The sequence below is a fragment of the Callospermophilus lateralis genome, chromosome 3 (assembly GCF_048772815.1).
Source record: "Callospermophilus lateralis isolate mCalLat2 chromosome 3, mCalLat2.hap1, whole genome shotgun sequence".
NCBI lineage: Eukaryota > Metazoa > Chordata > Mammalia > Rodentia > Sciuridae > Callospermophilus > Callospermophilus lateralis.
The window spans coordinates 104116791-104133227 of NC_135307.1; the positions used below are offsets into that span (position 1 = coordinate 104116791).

General features: G+C 41.4%; 1 pseudogene; it reads right to left on the reverse strand.

Annotated features, from left to right (window-relative positions):
- Positions 1-9899: 9899 nt before the first annotated feature.
- Positions 9900-15423, reverse strand: LOC143394766 (Golgi SNAP receptor complex member 2 pseudogene; annotated as a pseudogene).
- Positions 15424-16437: the final 1014 nt, after the last annotated feature.

Consider the following 16437-nt stretch of genomic DNA (forward strand, 5'->3'; position numbering starts at 1 on the left):
AGCCTAGTCAGTATCCACCCTCAGGTAAACTTAACTGCAAATGTCTTATGTATGTGCAGCCACAGAGATTAAAGGTCATTGTGATCGCCCTTTAGTTGGATTCTACATACTGCTTGATATACCTACATGCTTCTTTAATTTGTACTTTGTTATTCTCTACATTATTCTCCTCAACTGTTGGAATCATTTTCATTTTCATCTTCATTTAAAAAATATTATTCTAATCCAATTCTTCCTCTTTCTGGTACTCTTGTTTAGTGACCCAACTTTCTACTTCCTGAGAAGATTGTGGCATAAACTTTCCTGTCTTAAAATAAAATATTATAGCATCCTTGTAATACATTTTCTTCAATTGCCTTTGTATCTCAAAGGAGAAAAACTCTCTCCTCTTGCCCAAGTCTATCCTGTCTACCCAAGCACTTGCCATGATCCTCGTTACCAATAATAATTTCTTTTCTGCCACACATTAAATTCCACCCCATATCTTTAGCTATACCAAAATTTAACCTAAGCATCATTATGTTTAAGCACAAATAAACAAAACTTCTCTTTTCTTCTCATGTGCCTTTTCATAGCACATTGCTTGGACTTCAATTTACTATCTATTTTATTCTAACATTTGTGTCAGTCAGTTTTTTGTTATTTTAATAAATACTGAGATAGATAAACTCAAAAAGAGAAGGGGTTTAGGGCTGGGATTGTGGCTCAGCAGAACACTCACCTGGCACACATGGGGCCCTGGGTTCGATCCTCAATACCACATAAAAATAAATGAATGGAATAAAGAAATTGTAATCCAACCACAACTAAAAAATAAAAATATTAAAAAAAGAGAAGGGGTTTATTTTGTCTCAGAGTTTTAAGAGGTTTCAGTCTGTGATTGAGTAGCCTCCTTGTTTTTGGGCCTGTGGCAAGGCACCAAATCATGGTGGAGAGCATGAGGTGGATCAAAGCTGTTTACCTTATGGCTAGGGAGAAAAGAAAAAAAGGAGAGAGGAAGAGGCCTAAGCTCCACATCTCCTCCAAGAGCTTACCCCCAATGACCTTAAATGTATTCTTGAAGTTTCCACCTCCTAATAGTGCCACCCTGCAAACCAAGCCTTTAACACACAGCCTCTGGGGGACATTCCAGATTCAAACTGTAGCATTATAATAACCTGGATTCAGGACCGGAATACTTTATTATCTTTTAACTTCTTGACTACAAGGATGTTTATCAATTTTGTATATTTTCTCTATCCCCACCCCAAACTAGATCATGGGAATAGCATTTATATTTATTCATGAAGCACCAGCCCCTGAGTGTGGGGCCCTGGTGTAAAATAACCAGAGGTTACTGTGCCCTGCTGGAATCTGCTGAGATTTGTCTTGAGACCTACCCATTGTGAGACAAAAGGAGGCACGGGAGTGGGGCAGGACAGATCTATACTTTGGTGGAAATTATTGCAGAAAACTGCAGTGAAATGCCATTTTTAAGCTAGAATCACCACAGGACATCAAAGGACAGGAATGCCAAGAAGTGACTTGCTAACAATTTTCAAGTTGCTAAAATTGCTAATTGGTTTCTATACTGACTACTTTTCATCCTCCACAAGGAAAGTAGAATGAGTCATATTATATTAGTAGTATTACTTGCAGGTGTTCACTTCACAAGGGCTATTTATTCTTTCTTTTTTCTTTTTTTTCCCCCTTGTACTGGGAATTTAACTCAGGGAAACACTGTACCACTGAGCTACATCCCTAGCCCAGAGGGCTATTTAGACAGATGAATCTCTGTGGTGAGAATAATTCACATTAGCACACTGGGGAAGGATGAACATTTATTTATTTCTCATTTTTGTTGCTAGGGATTGAACCCAGGATCATGAACTCTGTTTGGTACTCAACTATATCCTCAGCTCCAGGATGAACATTTAAATGCTTCAGGGAGGTAGATGTGCTGAGCTGGGGGGAATATAAGAAAATACAGCAAGGGGTATATTGCATCCAATCTGAAAAATGAAAACATTCTGAATGGTCAGGTCTTTTTATTGTGAAGATCAAGTTAAATAAGGTGTAATGTGTTAATTCTATGATTCAACAGATTTTTATTTGAGTTCTTATTACTGGCATAATACAGCTCTGAGTACTGGAGACACAACAGAGGCAAAACAGAGTTCTTGCCCTTATGTTCAGAAAAGCCTAACTGAGGAGGGGAAATTTGAGGCGCAATAAGGATCAAACTTGAGGGTGTGGGTGGGGGCAAGAGCATCCTGCATGCAAAAAGCTCTGAAGGCAGGAGATGCAGTGTGTTTGAAGCACAGTGCTATGGTTTGAAAGTGGTTTGTCCTCCATAGGTTCCTGTACTGGAAGCTTTGTCCCCAATGGAATGGTTTGGAAAGGTGGTGGAGTCTTTTAAGAGGTGGGGTCTAGTGAGAGGTAATGAGGTAATGAATTAATCCCATTCTCAGAAGGGATTAATGTCTGTTCTCATGGGAATGGGTTATGTCTCTCAACATTGGATAAATTATCTGGACAGTATGTTGTTGTAAAGTGGAGATACCTAGGAAAAACATGGCGGTGGGAAGGGAGTGAGCCAGCCTGTGCCCTGGGCCGCCGCCCCCCAGATCTCACCTAGTTGGATTACTCCATCTCTGAGAGTGTTAGAGGACCCCTACACAGCTGCTCTCCACAGAAATCACCAGTTCTGTGACCCCGAGGAACTCCAGGCCTTGGCATTAGAGTCCAACACCTGTCATTGGAGCAGGACCCAGTGTCCGAAGTTCTACCCCACACAAGACTTGAGGACTGCCTTAGCAGAATCACCTATCAACACATCTGCAGATCGCCAAGACTTTGCTCTGCTCCCACGCAGGTCACCCAGATGCTAACTACCCACAGCGCAACGCAATCAACCAGCTCCCCTCTCCCCCCTAAAGTGGAGATTCCTCATCTCTTCTCCATGCACCACTCGCAACACTCCATGTTATGATGCAGCATGAGACCCTCGCCAGATGTGGCCTCCCAGACTTGGACTTTTCAGCTTCCCAGTGAGCCAAAATCAACCTCTTTTCTTTATTAATTCCCCAGTCTCAGGCATTTTGTTATAATAGCACAAAATGGACTAACACAAATAGCAAGGAGACTAATAAGTGAAGAGCAGAATGAGGAAGAGTGTCATTGGAGATATAACAGAAATGGGGATGGTAAGGCCTATAGTTCAGGTCAAGCACAGCATGTGTATGAAGCACCCTGCAAGTCTCAGTTATTACTAAAGGAATTTAAGTAGAATTAACTTTTTAAATTGTTTAATAATCTAAATAGAATTTATTTATTATGTGTACATTGCATATACACTAAAATATGACTGTTGTCACATCTGTAAAATGGGAATAAAAATAAAAACAGCAAAAACTTCACAGGATTGCTATGGAACTAAATGAGAAAAGCACTTAGCAGTAATATCTAGCACATATAAAATATGCAGTAGGTTTAGTTAGCTAGAATAGCAGATTCTGTTTATTAGCTATTACTAATTAATAGTAATAAACATTTATAGGGCTTTGCTTTTATCCAGGTATTGGTTATACAGCTCTAAACATTGATTTTGATTTTATAACTCTGGGAGGTGGAAACCCATTCTTGTTGAGGAAACCAAGGCACAGAGAAGTTCAGTAACTCATCCAATGAAGTCCTACTACTTAGCAGTTGCAAGATTAGGATCTGAGCCCAGTCCCTGGTCTCTGCACCTGTGCCTGTACTGAGCAAATAGAGTATGCCCTGCAGTGTCCCCTTGTGACCAGGACTCTGAAATCCTCAAGGGGCTTCGTTCGTTATTGGGTTTAGTCACTCCAGAACCACCATTTAGGTAAGGAGGAATGACTTCTTATTGACTCAATGGCTTTATCTAAACCTTCTAAGCATTATTTTAGAGATCCCTATAACCAAATGACTAAATCTTCTTCCCGCTTTACAGATTAAGATGTTAAAGGTCTAATAAATCATTCCACAGCAGTTGATAAAATAAAAAAGAATTTTTGACTGGGGAGATTGTCCTGGAAGTTTCTCACACTGGACTTGAAGGAAGGGTGTGGTGTGGGAGGCAGCAGGAGAGGAGGGCAGCTGGCATGTCCAAGGCCTGGTGCTCAGATCACCAGCCTAGTGATTCAGGATGACACAGTGTGCCTTTTTATCTGTGACAGGAATGAGGAAGAATACCTGCCACACTGCAGGTGGTAACCAAGTGGGTGTTTCTATAATTCATCATTTGACCGGAGATGCCCTCTCTGTCTTATTCTTCTTCCCTGTTGATCAACAGGAGACCATGAAACCTATTGAAATATATGAAGTAGTTGTTTAAGGCTATGAAGTGCAACACTTAGTCTGAATAAAATTCAGACCAGGCCAAGTCCATGGTTTGTTTATAAGGGAGTGTAAATAAATAATTATTGTTTCAGGACCTAGAAACAGAATAGATAAAGAAGTTGTAATCCTTGAGTGATCAAATTTAGCTTTATTTTATTTTTTTGTGATGCAGGGAATCATATCCAGAGCTTCATACATGTTAGGTAAATGTTCTAACACTGACCCACACCACAACTCTTAAATTTAGGCTTTTCCTCTGGCCTTTCAGCAGCAATGGCTACTCTCCAACTACCCCTCCTTCTTGAAATGCCTTCTCTGGGCTTCCATGACATCATAGTCTTCACAAACTTCTAGTGATCTTTTTGGAGTCTTCTTTCTCTTGTTTTTCCTCAAGTGTTGTTTTGCTTTAGGGTCCATCTAATGCTGCTTTCTTTGTACTTACCCTCTCCCTGGGTATTCTCATCAATTGGTTCTTACTTCTACAACCTTTTCCAGGTCTGTCTCCTGGACTCCAAAATGATTTGTTCAGTGCTTGGCTGAACATCTCCACTTGGATTTCCCACAGTCATCCAATATCAGCATGTCCAAAACTGCTCACCATCCTCCATGCAGCTTTGCTCTGTGAAAGGCAAGGCCACCCATTCAATGTACCAAGCGAAACATTCAGCAGGCATTTTTTACTCTTCCCTCTCTCATATCCAGTCACAAAGTCCTATTTATTTTGCTTCCAAACTGTCTCCAGAATCTGTGGTTCACGCCCTTTGGGAGAGGACATATAATGGTTAAGAGCACAGATATGGATCTGTCCTGGCCACAAAGCTGTGGCCTTTGGCAAATTGTTCAGTTCCTGTCTGCTTCAAATGTAAACTGTGATGGTACCTTCCTGTAGACTGTCCTGAGGGGGAGTACATGTAGGATACTTAGGACTGTGCCCACCTCTGCAAGGGTTCCTGGGGGCATTGCTGCCACAGGTGCTTTGATTTCACATAAGATGTCCAAGACACTCTGCCTGGTCTCTCTGCTTCTTGTCTTACCCAAATCTATTCTCCACCTGGCAAACCAGCAGATAGTTCTAAAGCTTGTATTGGGCCCTTCCCTGCTAATTATACTCGACTCCAAACTCCTTGGCTTATTAAGGTTCTTCATTTTGCTGGTAAATGGATGGAACTTGAGACTATCATGCTAAGTGAAATAAGCCAATCCCCCCAAACCAAAGACTGAACATTCACTCTGCTATGTGGATGATAACATATAAGGGTAGGGGAGGGAAGAATAGAAGTTCATTGGATTAGACAAAGGGAAAATGAAGGGAAGGGAGAGGGGATGGGAATAGGAAAGACAGTGGAATGAGTTGGACATAACTTTCCTATGTTCATATATGAATACATAATCAGTGTAACTCCACAACATGTACAACTGCAAGAATGGGAAGTTATATTCTATATATGTATGTACGATAAATACACTCTACTGTTATGTAGATATTGTGTCCAATAGATTAGCTGATGGAAGTCGGGCAGGGAGAAACTAAACCAGAGCAGCTAACTATATACCAAGGCCATGAGCTGGAATGCGGACCATGCCTTTCTGTTTGTCTGGGTATCCCAGAACCATGTGTCTGGCAGCTGGTGCTCAGTACCCGAATTAGGTACTACTAATTATAATTATAGACATAATCTACTGTTATGTATATCTGAAAAGAACATATAAAAAAAGGTTCTTCATAAGCTATACTTATCCCTTGCTCTTGTCACAACTTGAAGTCTTCAGTTTCCTGCTGTCCGTCCTATTTAAACTCTCCTCTCTCCTTTCCCTGCAAAGCTTTCCATGTGCTATCCCTCTGTCCAGAGGTATCTTCCTCTCTCCTTTGCTTGTCATTGCCTTTCTGCCTTTACCTGGCCAAAGACTCCTTTAGGTCTCAGTTTAGGACACTTCCTCTGGGAAGAATTCCCAGACCTCCCCTCTCCTAACCTCTATTCTTCTAAACAAAAACTAGTTTGCCTACCAACTGGGCAAAATTCCTTGTCTGTTCTGGAAAATACCATTTTCTCATTCCCAGTCCATGTTTCACCTGCAAGGTGAAGATAGAGCAGGTATGTCCTGGGAGGAGAGCTACTTTAGGAATAGTTTTGACCTTTATACTTCCCTTGTTCTTTTTTCTTCTCCAATAAAACTTCTTAGTGGGACCATGCTATTTCTCTGTGATTAACTGGACACTCCTTGTGGACATGCTGTCTTGTGGGAGGCTGACTGAGGCTTCCTCCTAGATGGACACTGGCACTCGTTTAAGTAGTGCTACTGAAGGTCCATTCACTAGCCAGCCAGCTGGTCAAATCTGGGGCTAGAACTCAGATAGCTTGGGGATGGCTCTTTCTTTGGTCAGTTTCTCGAGCCCACACTCAACTTGGTTTCAGGACTGGCCTCATCTAGTCCTTCCAAGCATAGGCACAGATCTGCTTCTCTGTTGCAGATTCCTGTCTCCTTCCTTAGATATTGTGTCCAATAGATTAGCTGATGGAAGTCGGGCAGGGAGAAGCTAACTATATACAGAGCAGCTAACTATATACCAAGGCTGTGAGCTAGAATGCGGACCATGCCATTCTGTTTGTCTGGGTATCCCAGAACCATGTGTCTGGCAGCTGGTGTTCAGTACCTGAATTAGGCATCATTGGCGGACAGGGCAAGGCAAGGCACACAGGCAGCATTGGCAATACCTCTGGCCATTGCAGAGAATAAAGACAGCATGGATCTGCTGTCAAAAAGTAGGCCTCGTCCATCCTCCTGTGGGTTGGCCAGCACTCACCAAGGTTCAGGCTGGCATCTAGAAGCACTGCAGATAGTTCTTAGAGAAGGCGGGAGAAGCATCCAGAGTCAAGGCCCAACTTTACTCTCCACCCTTCCCACTGCCATCCTTGTCCTCAATCAAGTATCTAAAATATAACTGGTTTGCAGAATAGTGTCTGCATTGATTATAGTGCTAGATAGTCCTTTAGGGTTGAACTTTCAATGTTTGGCTATATGTTCCTTAATAGACTTAGAAGAAATAACTAGTTATTGATAATGCTCCTAAATATGCCATTTCTTTTTTAAAAGAGAAGCAGAGGGAGGGCAAACACAGTTTTATTGTTGTTTTCCACTCTGAGCTCAGATCAGCTATTGGTGCTACCTCAATCCTGCTCTCTCAAGCTAAACCCTTGCACAAACTCTTACCAGATTCAGTGTTACTCCTTTTTCGTTACTTTCAAGTGCTGTGGGCAGATTTTTTTCATCTTAGAAACACACATGAAAAATTTAAAAGGAAATTTAAAGAAGAGTCATCTGAAACTTTCACTCACTCACCATTTCTATGGCGATCTCTCCTAACTCTGATGGGCAGACATCATGTAATGGGAATTGCAAGGCACCAGGGCCAGAAATCTTGGGATGGGTTCTTGGTACAACCTGAAAAGACAGGCAAAAACTGGATCAAAAATGGCTAAAAGACATGCCACTCGATGTCCCCAGCTTCTCCAGCTGGCAGGGATCACTCTTCCTTTAATACCCAAATAAAGTTATCTGTGCCTGTATATGGCAAATACAGAGTATGCTGAGTTTTCCCTGGGTATTTCAGAGACTGCTCAGATAATGTGGACCTGCTTCTCTTGCTATCCTGACTGCGCTGACCTTTGCGAGCCTTCTTGCTACAGATAAACAAGGGAAGGGTGCTTTAGTGGCCATTATTACAGTCTTCCCAAGTGGTTGCCATCCCCGTCCCACATGAAGGTACATTCTCTTTTCCTAATAAAGTCTTGGGGTAACGGGAGGGTCACCTGAAGGCTCACACTCTGCCTTGTTTCTACTACCTGTCCTGCTTCCTTTGGTCTGGTTTCTCACCTCTCCTTTGCCTCTGAAGGAAGAAATCTCCCCTCCCCTCATATAGCCCCCTCCCAGGAAAGACACCCCTTCAGACTCAACCTTCCCACCACAGGACAGGATCTGGCCCTTTCTTTTCAACTCCCAAATGGCCATGAAGTATTCTAAAATAGAAGATGATCTTTTAACACCAAAGTTGAATACTGCTTCTTTAAACACAAAACTTTCAGCAATTTTGACAGAGTGGTTTCCCCAGCTTCTAATTGTCAAGCTTTCAGAATTACTAGGTGCATCGATCATTGTGTGGGCACCCTGGAAGTCTATTTGGAGGAGTTGGAGGCAGTCACAGTCCAATTGCACAAGGCTGAGAGACTTCCCTAATAAGAACTCATTTCAAGGGAAGAGAAGTTCAGGGCAGGGCCATGCCCAGATTAGGGTATGGAGTAGAGGCTATGAATTCTGAGTCCAGCACCACTGAGATATTGCACCTGGGTCCAGCAGAGATGAGGATGGACATAAACAGCAACATTAGCAGCAGCAGTGACAAGAACCAAGTCAAAAGAGATACTTTCCTGGTTAGAGATGCCATCTCTAAGAGGTTGGCCATGTGTTACACCCAGCCTAACAGCATGGGACACAAAAGTAAAGGAAGGACTCTGTTCTCTGGGAAATATATTCAAGATAGACTCAGAGCATCAATGAAACCAGCTTTGTGGGCAGGTTACTGGTGTAACTGTGCCAGGCCCCATACTCAGGAGGGTCCTGTGCTTGTTTTAAGCTCTGCTACCACCATCTTGAAATTCTTTACAACTTTTAGAAAAGGGACATCATGTTTTCACTTTATACTGAACCTTCCAAATTAAGTAGCTAGTCCTTAAGAAATGGTGCCAGCAATGTTTTTATTCCACTTGCCCATAGTTCCTAAAATGAACTATCTTGGTGGAACACTGGAGTCTTTAAGCTGCAGACATCACCACAGGGTCACCTGGAGGCCTGGGCAATGTTAGTGAAGCAGAATCCCAGCTCACCACCACTGAGGCATCTATGGATTTAATGGGCACAAGTAGCTTTAGAAGCAGTGGGCAACAGGGTCTTGGCATTGGGCATCAGTGTCCTCAAGGGCAGATACCAGTCACCATAGTAGCTGAAAGATTATCTTAGGTAGCTCTTCAGCCAGTGAAGAGGTAAAAAGAGCCATTGAGGTCAGGAGAATATGGTACCTCAGGGAACCCAGGAGAAACTGATAGGATAGCTTTACAGGACAGAGAGAGGTGGGTCCTACTCCACATGTACGTGGGGACTGGAGTCAGAGGTAGGCTTCTAAAGTATTCTGTTACTATGACTTCATTTTTACTTTATGATTTGTACAACCTCAGAAACAGGTTACATATGAGAAGTGAAGGTAACAATAAAAACCTCTCCACCAAATTCTGCAACTGAAGTAAGACTTTTTGGAAAAAGGGAACCCTAAGTCCAATCTTGATATTTGCTGTGGGGATAAGTCTAGATTGACTAGACTCCAGGCCATACTGATATTGAATGGTGATAGTAATGACATAAATTTTTACTAATATGCCAGTGTTGTTTCAAAGTGTTTTGACTTAAATGCATTTTGACTTAAATGAGCAAGAGAACAAACCTACAAGGAAGGAAAGATGGAAATTATCCTCACATTATAGATGAAGAAACCAAGGCTAAAGACATCAACTGGCCTGCATGCTAGAACTCTGCAGGTGGGATGTGTCTATGTTCTGGCCTTCAGGCTGGTCAGGGAAATGCTTTCCGTATTCTTGTAACCTAGAACACAGTGTACAAAGAAGCATTTGACAGATCCTTGCCAATTGTACCTAATAAAACATAGGATTCAACATATAATATTTTGGTTGAGACTTGAAATACAAAACAACCCCCTCGTGTTTCATGGTTGTTGGAGAGCAAGTCTCCTAAGAAAAAAGCATGCAAATCTTGGAAAGCAAGCCATAAATTGCTATGTGCCACTTCAAAAACCGTTTTAGGCATAAAAAATATTGTTCAACATACTTGCTAAGTCATTTGATTCTAAGAGATATAATTTTGTTTAACCTACTATTTATGATTGATTAGGTTCCAGACTCCACACAGCTAATGTTAACTGGAGAATTTTTTGTACCAAATAGATGAAAATGATTTCTATCTGTTAAAAAAATAACTTGAAATCTTAGTTTATTTACCATTATACCATTAGCCAGCAGTCTTATTTAGCAGTCTTTAAAAAAACTATATATTTATCAATCTCTTCCATCTTCTTTGAAATCAGCTTTGATATCCTGATGGTGGTTCCCTTATTAATGAATTAAATGTACCTTTGATCAATGTTCACCGTGATCTTATGTGTCAGGTTTTAAACTTTTTGAAATTTATATTTTGATAGTTTAAACCTGTATTATTAAAATTTCACTTGGAATAAGTTACATTTCAGGTTTTGTAAAATGCAACCATACAAATAATCAGCTTTGTCTATTACTAGTCTCTTTGATGGTGCATGAAATTATAGGTTCCCAAGAAATAGTCTTTGAGATTGCAATCACGTTAATATTGCATCAATAACATTGGATGTTACCACTTTTCAACATAAATGTATTTTAGAAAATTTCACCATGAAAGATTTTGAGCATGCATAAAAGTAAACAAAATAGTAAAACCTCCATGAGCCCATTACACAGCTTCTATAATTATCAGCCCATTGCCAATCCTACCCCATCCACATCTGCATGTACCAGTTATGTGAAGCATTCACAGGCATCAAGTAATTTTATCTGTAAATGTCTTCTGAAATCGGACACATAAGAGTGAGTTCTCACTTGAATAATAGTTCAGGCTAAATCTATTGAAATTGTCTTGTCAATAATCACATGCTGAGTAAGTTTTCTCAAAGACAAATGTCTAGCTTTTTTAGACATGAAAATATTGCTCTTTCATAATCACTAGAAAACATTTTCTAGCAAAAATACATTAATCAGCAGGTCTGGCTGTAAAACAATATATATATGATATATATCTATATCTATCCATCTATCTATCTATATATATATATATGCAACCCAATAAAAAATGGTCATACTGATTTTAATTTTTTGTTTGTTTTAAGTACTTAGATGATAAAGAATAAAGATACTAGCTAGGAAAAACAAAATAAAAAGAGGTAATTATGTGTTGTTCCTTAGCTTAATAGATGAACTATGATAACAAAAGGACATGAAATCTTAAACTGGATTCCAAGGGTCCCACCCTGGTTCTACCACCAAGCACTGTGCAGCCTTCAATGACTCTCAACAACAAAACAGGGAAAACAATAGTATTGACCTTACAAAGTTCTTATGAGGATTAAGCCTTCAGAATAGGGCCTGGCACATTTGTAAATATTCATAAATCCCTTCCAGACCTTGCCCAGCTCTATGCAATTTACATGTTCATCATCCTACTATGTGCACAATTTTGTAGAATGTTTTTTCTCTATAGTTGGTGTTCATTTTCTAATTTCTATCACTTGTTCTCCCCTTTGAATGCAATTAATTTCCACGATGCTTATTCTAAGTTGTTTAACTATTTAATAATGATGTAGCCTGCTTTATTAAGCTCTTCCTCTGATACACATATATATGTAGGTTATTTTCATGTCTTGCTGTTGCTATAAAAGGCTACCATTTTTGCATAGCTGTGGCAGTGAAAAGTCCCAGGAATAAGTAGGGGAAACCAAAAAGGAAGAGGGGGTATGGATGGGGAGTAGGCAAGTGCTTGTAAACCCCCATATTGGGGTTCTCCAGAGGAACAAAACCAACAGAGTGTATATATATAGTTAAAAGAAGCAATTTATCAAATGGGCTGATGCCATCAGACTCCACACTGATCATTAGAACCTACCCTTTAGATAAGCACAGATGGGTTAGCATTCCAGAGTGAGCACACTGCTCGCTCACACTGAAACTGCAAACCAAGGCGTCATGTAGCACTATTCATGGAAATCTTATCTGAGGAGATTTACTGAGCACAAGCCTCCTGCTATTGTCAGAGAAGTTTGGTTTCCTAGAAATTAGGGTTCCCACATTATTCTTTCAGGAATCAGTGCAATCAACCGTTTTAGGAGTCTACTCCACATTGATATTTGAATTACAAATGGCTCAGCTGCTTCCTCCAAACTGTGTTGTCCAGGAGACAGGATGGCCAGATCTGTGAAGCCTAATAATCCATTTTATGGCCTGCCAAAAGCTCTATGCTGAGTATGGTAAAGATTTCAGACTGTGCCTCCCCAAAGGAAAGTCAAAGTCTGAAGACTTTGTACTTGGGGTCACAGATTACTCCTTTCTGGAAATCTAGGGACCCTGTTTAGCCCATAGGAGTAGGAGCAACAGATATCTCATCTGACCAAAAGTATGAAATTAGTACCCACAAAATTCATGTTAAAGCCAGGCATGGTGGTGTGTACCTGTGATCCCTGTCACTCAGGAGGCTGAAGCAGGAGGATCATGAGTTCAAGGCCAGCCTCAGCAACTTAGTGAGACCCTGTCTCAAAAAAAGGGGGAAGGGCGGGATTGAGGATGTGGCTCAGCAGTTAAGCACTCCTGGGTTCAATGCCCAGAGCTAAAAAAAAAAAAAAGAGTCTGTGACAACTAAGACAATTCTCCAACAGGGAAGTTGTGCCACAGCTGTGCCTGAAGAGGCCAGAATGCTACTAAAACGGGTAAGGGAGGGGAACAGAACACATACAGTAAAGAGGAAATAAGACAGAAGATAATTCAAGCCACAAGGAACAAAGATTGGAAGATAAGTGGGACAAGCAAAGGTGGGGTTAATATTTACCAGGTTTCTAGTTTTTCTGGGGAATTCTGAGTGCTATGTTGTCTTGCCATGAAGCTACGAAACCTAGGGTTGGTAGGGCAGGCACGGCCTGCAACAGATGAACAATTTTGCTAACCACGTCTTTCTGGTACTTTCAGCAAATAATCCCATTAGATGGACTTCAAGACAGACTAGCTTTATAATAAATTCCACAGCACTCTAGGTGTTGGTACAGTCTTCATCCAGGACTGGGAAGAGGAGATAGTTTCTGGTTCCTGAAGTCTCACAAGGATTTATATATCAGGAACATTTCCAGGGTGACTACCCTGATTACGTGGTTGCCAACAGATTCCAATGAAGTGAAGCAGCCAAAGAATTAAGAGACGTCAGAACCAGACATGAAACTGTAACTAACAAATCATTAACCTTTGCTCATTGCTACCTTCTTAAGGGCAAAGGTCCACCCAAACCTGGGCATAGGCGCCCAGCTGTGTCTCTGAATTTTAAAGAGCTAATCATTCTATGAACACCTTGAAAAAAATGCTGATTTGGGTCTCTAGTCTCCAGATTGAACACTCCCCCCCAAAATACTGGCCTAACTTCAGTAAAGACAAACGCTCAGCAACCCTTACCCTTAAGCTTAAGCTTACCTACCTTAAGCTTACCCTTATCAGCAATAGCTTTAGCATCTCTGGTCTCCTAGGTAGCTGCTTCCAGGAAAAGATGAGGAATATGAGCAATTGGTCATCTACTTGTAATTTGTTTGGGGGGAGGGCAGGAGTAAGAGCATATGAATTGACCTGAATTGGTACAATGGAGACAGGAAAAACCTCTTCCCTCTCCTTCTGTTTTTGCCCCAGCCTATCCATCAGGAGCTGCAAAGGCCACTGATGACAAGGTGTGAACAGTGTGGACAGCTCTGTGTGCGAGGCTCACTGCAGAAGCCTTCTCCAGGAGTGTACCAGCCATGTGGACAAAGCCACCAAAGCCATCCCTTCCCTCCCCCAGAGAGAGGGAGGGTAAGAGAACCAGGACTTCTTTCTTTTCCTAAGTACTATGCCTCATGGTACTAGTTTCCCCTCAAAGGTGTCACAGAAAGCAGAGCACGTTTTATCACAATGACTCCCAAGTGGTCTTCACAGTTAAGGCAGGCATGTGTTTCAAAAGGAGGCCTCTAGTTCCTTCCGTTTCACTGCACACACACACATACACACACACACTCACACACACACACACACACAAACACATGCACACTTTGGTGTCGTGGGAACACTGTTCATCCACTGGGTGTGGCTGGCTTGTATCAAGTATGACACCATGAGGAACATGACCACCCAGGTGAGCAGCATCCAACACATCATGTAGTACTTGTCTTGGAAAGCCCTCTTCTCAAGGAGCTGTGGAGTCACTGTGTTAGATAAGCCCCACATGTTGGTGATGTCAAGGATTTCTTTCTGAGTCCTTCAAGGTCAGTTTTTGGCCCTTGGTCCCTCTAGAATCCTGTGCCCACCTCCAGTGAAGTCATCCATGCCAGGGTGAACGTGTGGAGGGAGGAGTTAAACTGCAGGGATCTGTCCATTGGTATGGTGGTGTCAGAGTCATTAGTGGTAAAGGTGCGTGCGAGATAGACTCCTCTGTCTTTTCTGCTGCTCCCTAGCATAGTGCCCATGCTGGAAGTTTCTGAGAGCATTCTGCAGGTGCTGGACATCACACTTTAACTGGTTGACTTGACGTTTGGCATTCTGTCTTTTGTTAGGGAGTTTCTTGCTGGAAAAAAACTCCAGCTGTTCTAAATGACTGCATATCTGATCTACACTTGCTTGGATTTTGTTTTTTATGTGTTTGTTGGTAGGGCAACTCCATGTCACACTGGCCCTGCTGGTCTGGGCTCCAGCTTCACCAAAGACTTACATTTTTAAGCAGCTATACAATTATATACACACAAATACACACACACACACACACACAAACATATACACACACACATAAATACAGTAGATATTGTATAGTACTACATATGCGATATATACTATATATGTAAATGTGTACATGTGATTCATATATGTGTAATTTACATGTTGCATAGAAAATATATATCCTGTACACTATACAGTATAGAATGTATTTATAGAAGTTTTACAAACTTTTCTTTTCTCTGTTCACATTTTAACAGGGCAGTGTTATAGTTTAGAATTGGAATGTTCCCTAAAGGTCCATTTTTTGGCCTAGGCTTGGTCCTAAGCTTGGTGCTTTTGGGAGGTGGTAAAACTTTAAGAGGTGGGGCCTTGTGGGAAGTTTTAGGCCATTGTGGGTGTGGCCTCAAAGGGGATTGTGGACACCTCTCTCTCTCTCTTTCACATCTGGCATTGATGAGAACGGGCCTCCCCTGCCACCTGCTTCTGCATCTGTCATGATGTGCTGCCACAGGCTCAAAGCAATGACTGAAACCTCCAAAACTGTGAGCCAAAATAAACCTTTCCTTTTAAAAAGTTGCTTATCTCAGGCATTTTTAAAAAGTACTGGTATATTGACTAACAAATAGTATATACACTTTTAAATTAAAAGTGCAATAACATTAATAATAAAATGGTCTTTTTAAACCCCTTCTCCAAAACTCACCCAGGGAAAAATATAGTGAATAAAGATACTGGGTTAAAATTGTAATCACATTCTTGAGGCTAAAAATTTTGACTCTGTATTTGCAAGAGCTAGGACATTATCTTATTTGAACTATGCTCTTTTTTGAAAGCATGAAACAAAATAAAAAACTAAGCTCCTGTTGTCTATACCATGAAGGGGAAGTATGAGACAACTGGGAGACTGATTCTCTTCCTCCTTTGGGATTTATGATACGTTATCTCTGAGAACTAGTATTTTCTCTTGAGAGATATTAATGTGCTTGTGTGTGTGTGTGTGTGTGTGTGTGTGTGTGTGTGTCTGTGTGTATGCTGGTTCAATGGTGTTGGACCATTAAGATCAGAGTGTCTGAAAAATCCTAGCTGTGGAGTCCACAGTGAAGGACTGGGGATAGCGATGGGAATCACTCAGCCATGCCTCCTGCATTCTCCACCTTACACACACTGAGTTGGGGGTTCCAGATTCTGATCCTGGAAAATCAGCAAGCAGAGGGCAAGACATACTGAGGCCAGATCAGTCCCTATGGGTAGGGGCCTGGGTATTTTGGAGACAGGGCAGAGGGAATATAAGGTGGTTGGGAGAATCAGGCAAGTTACCAGGGGGCATTTGTGAGGGGCTGAATTTCTTCACACAGTCTTAGTTCTATCCTCTCTATATTAAATTCCCTTGAGATTCCCCTAACCCCTTCAATAAAGTCTGACACATGTAGACAATGTTATGGGATATTTTCTTGGAGGACAACAAGATCAACCTTCCCCCTAACACCCAGGAGAGTAAGGGCCAACTTCT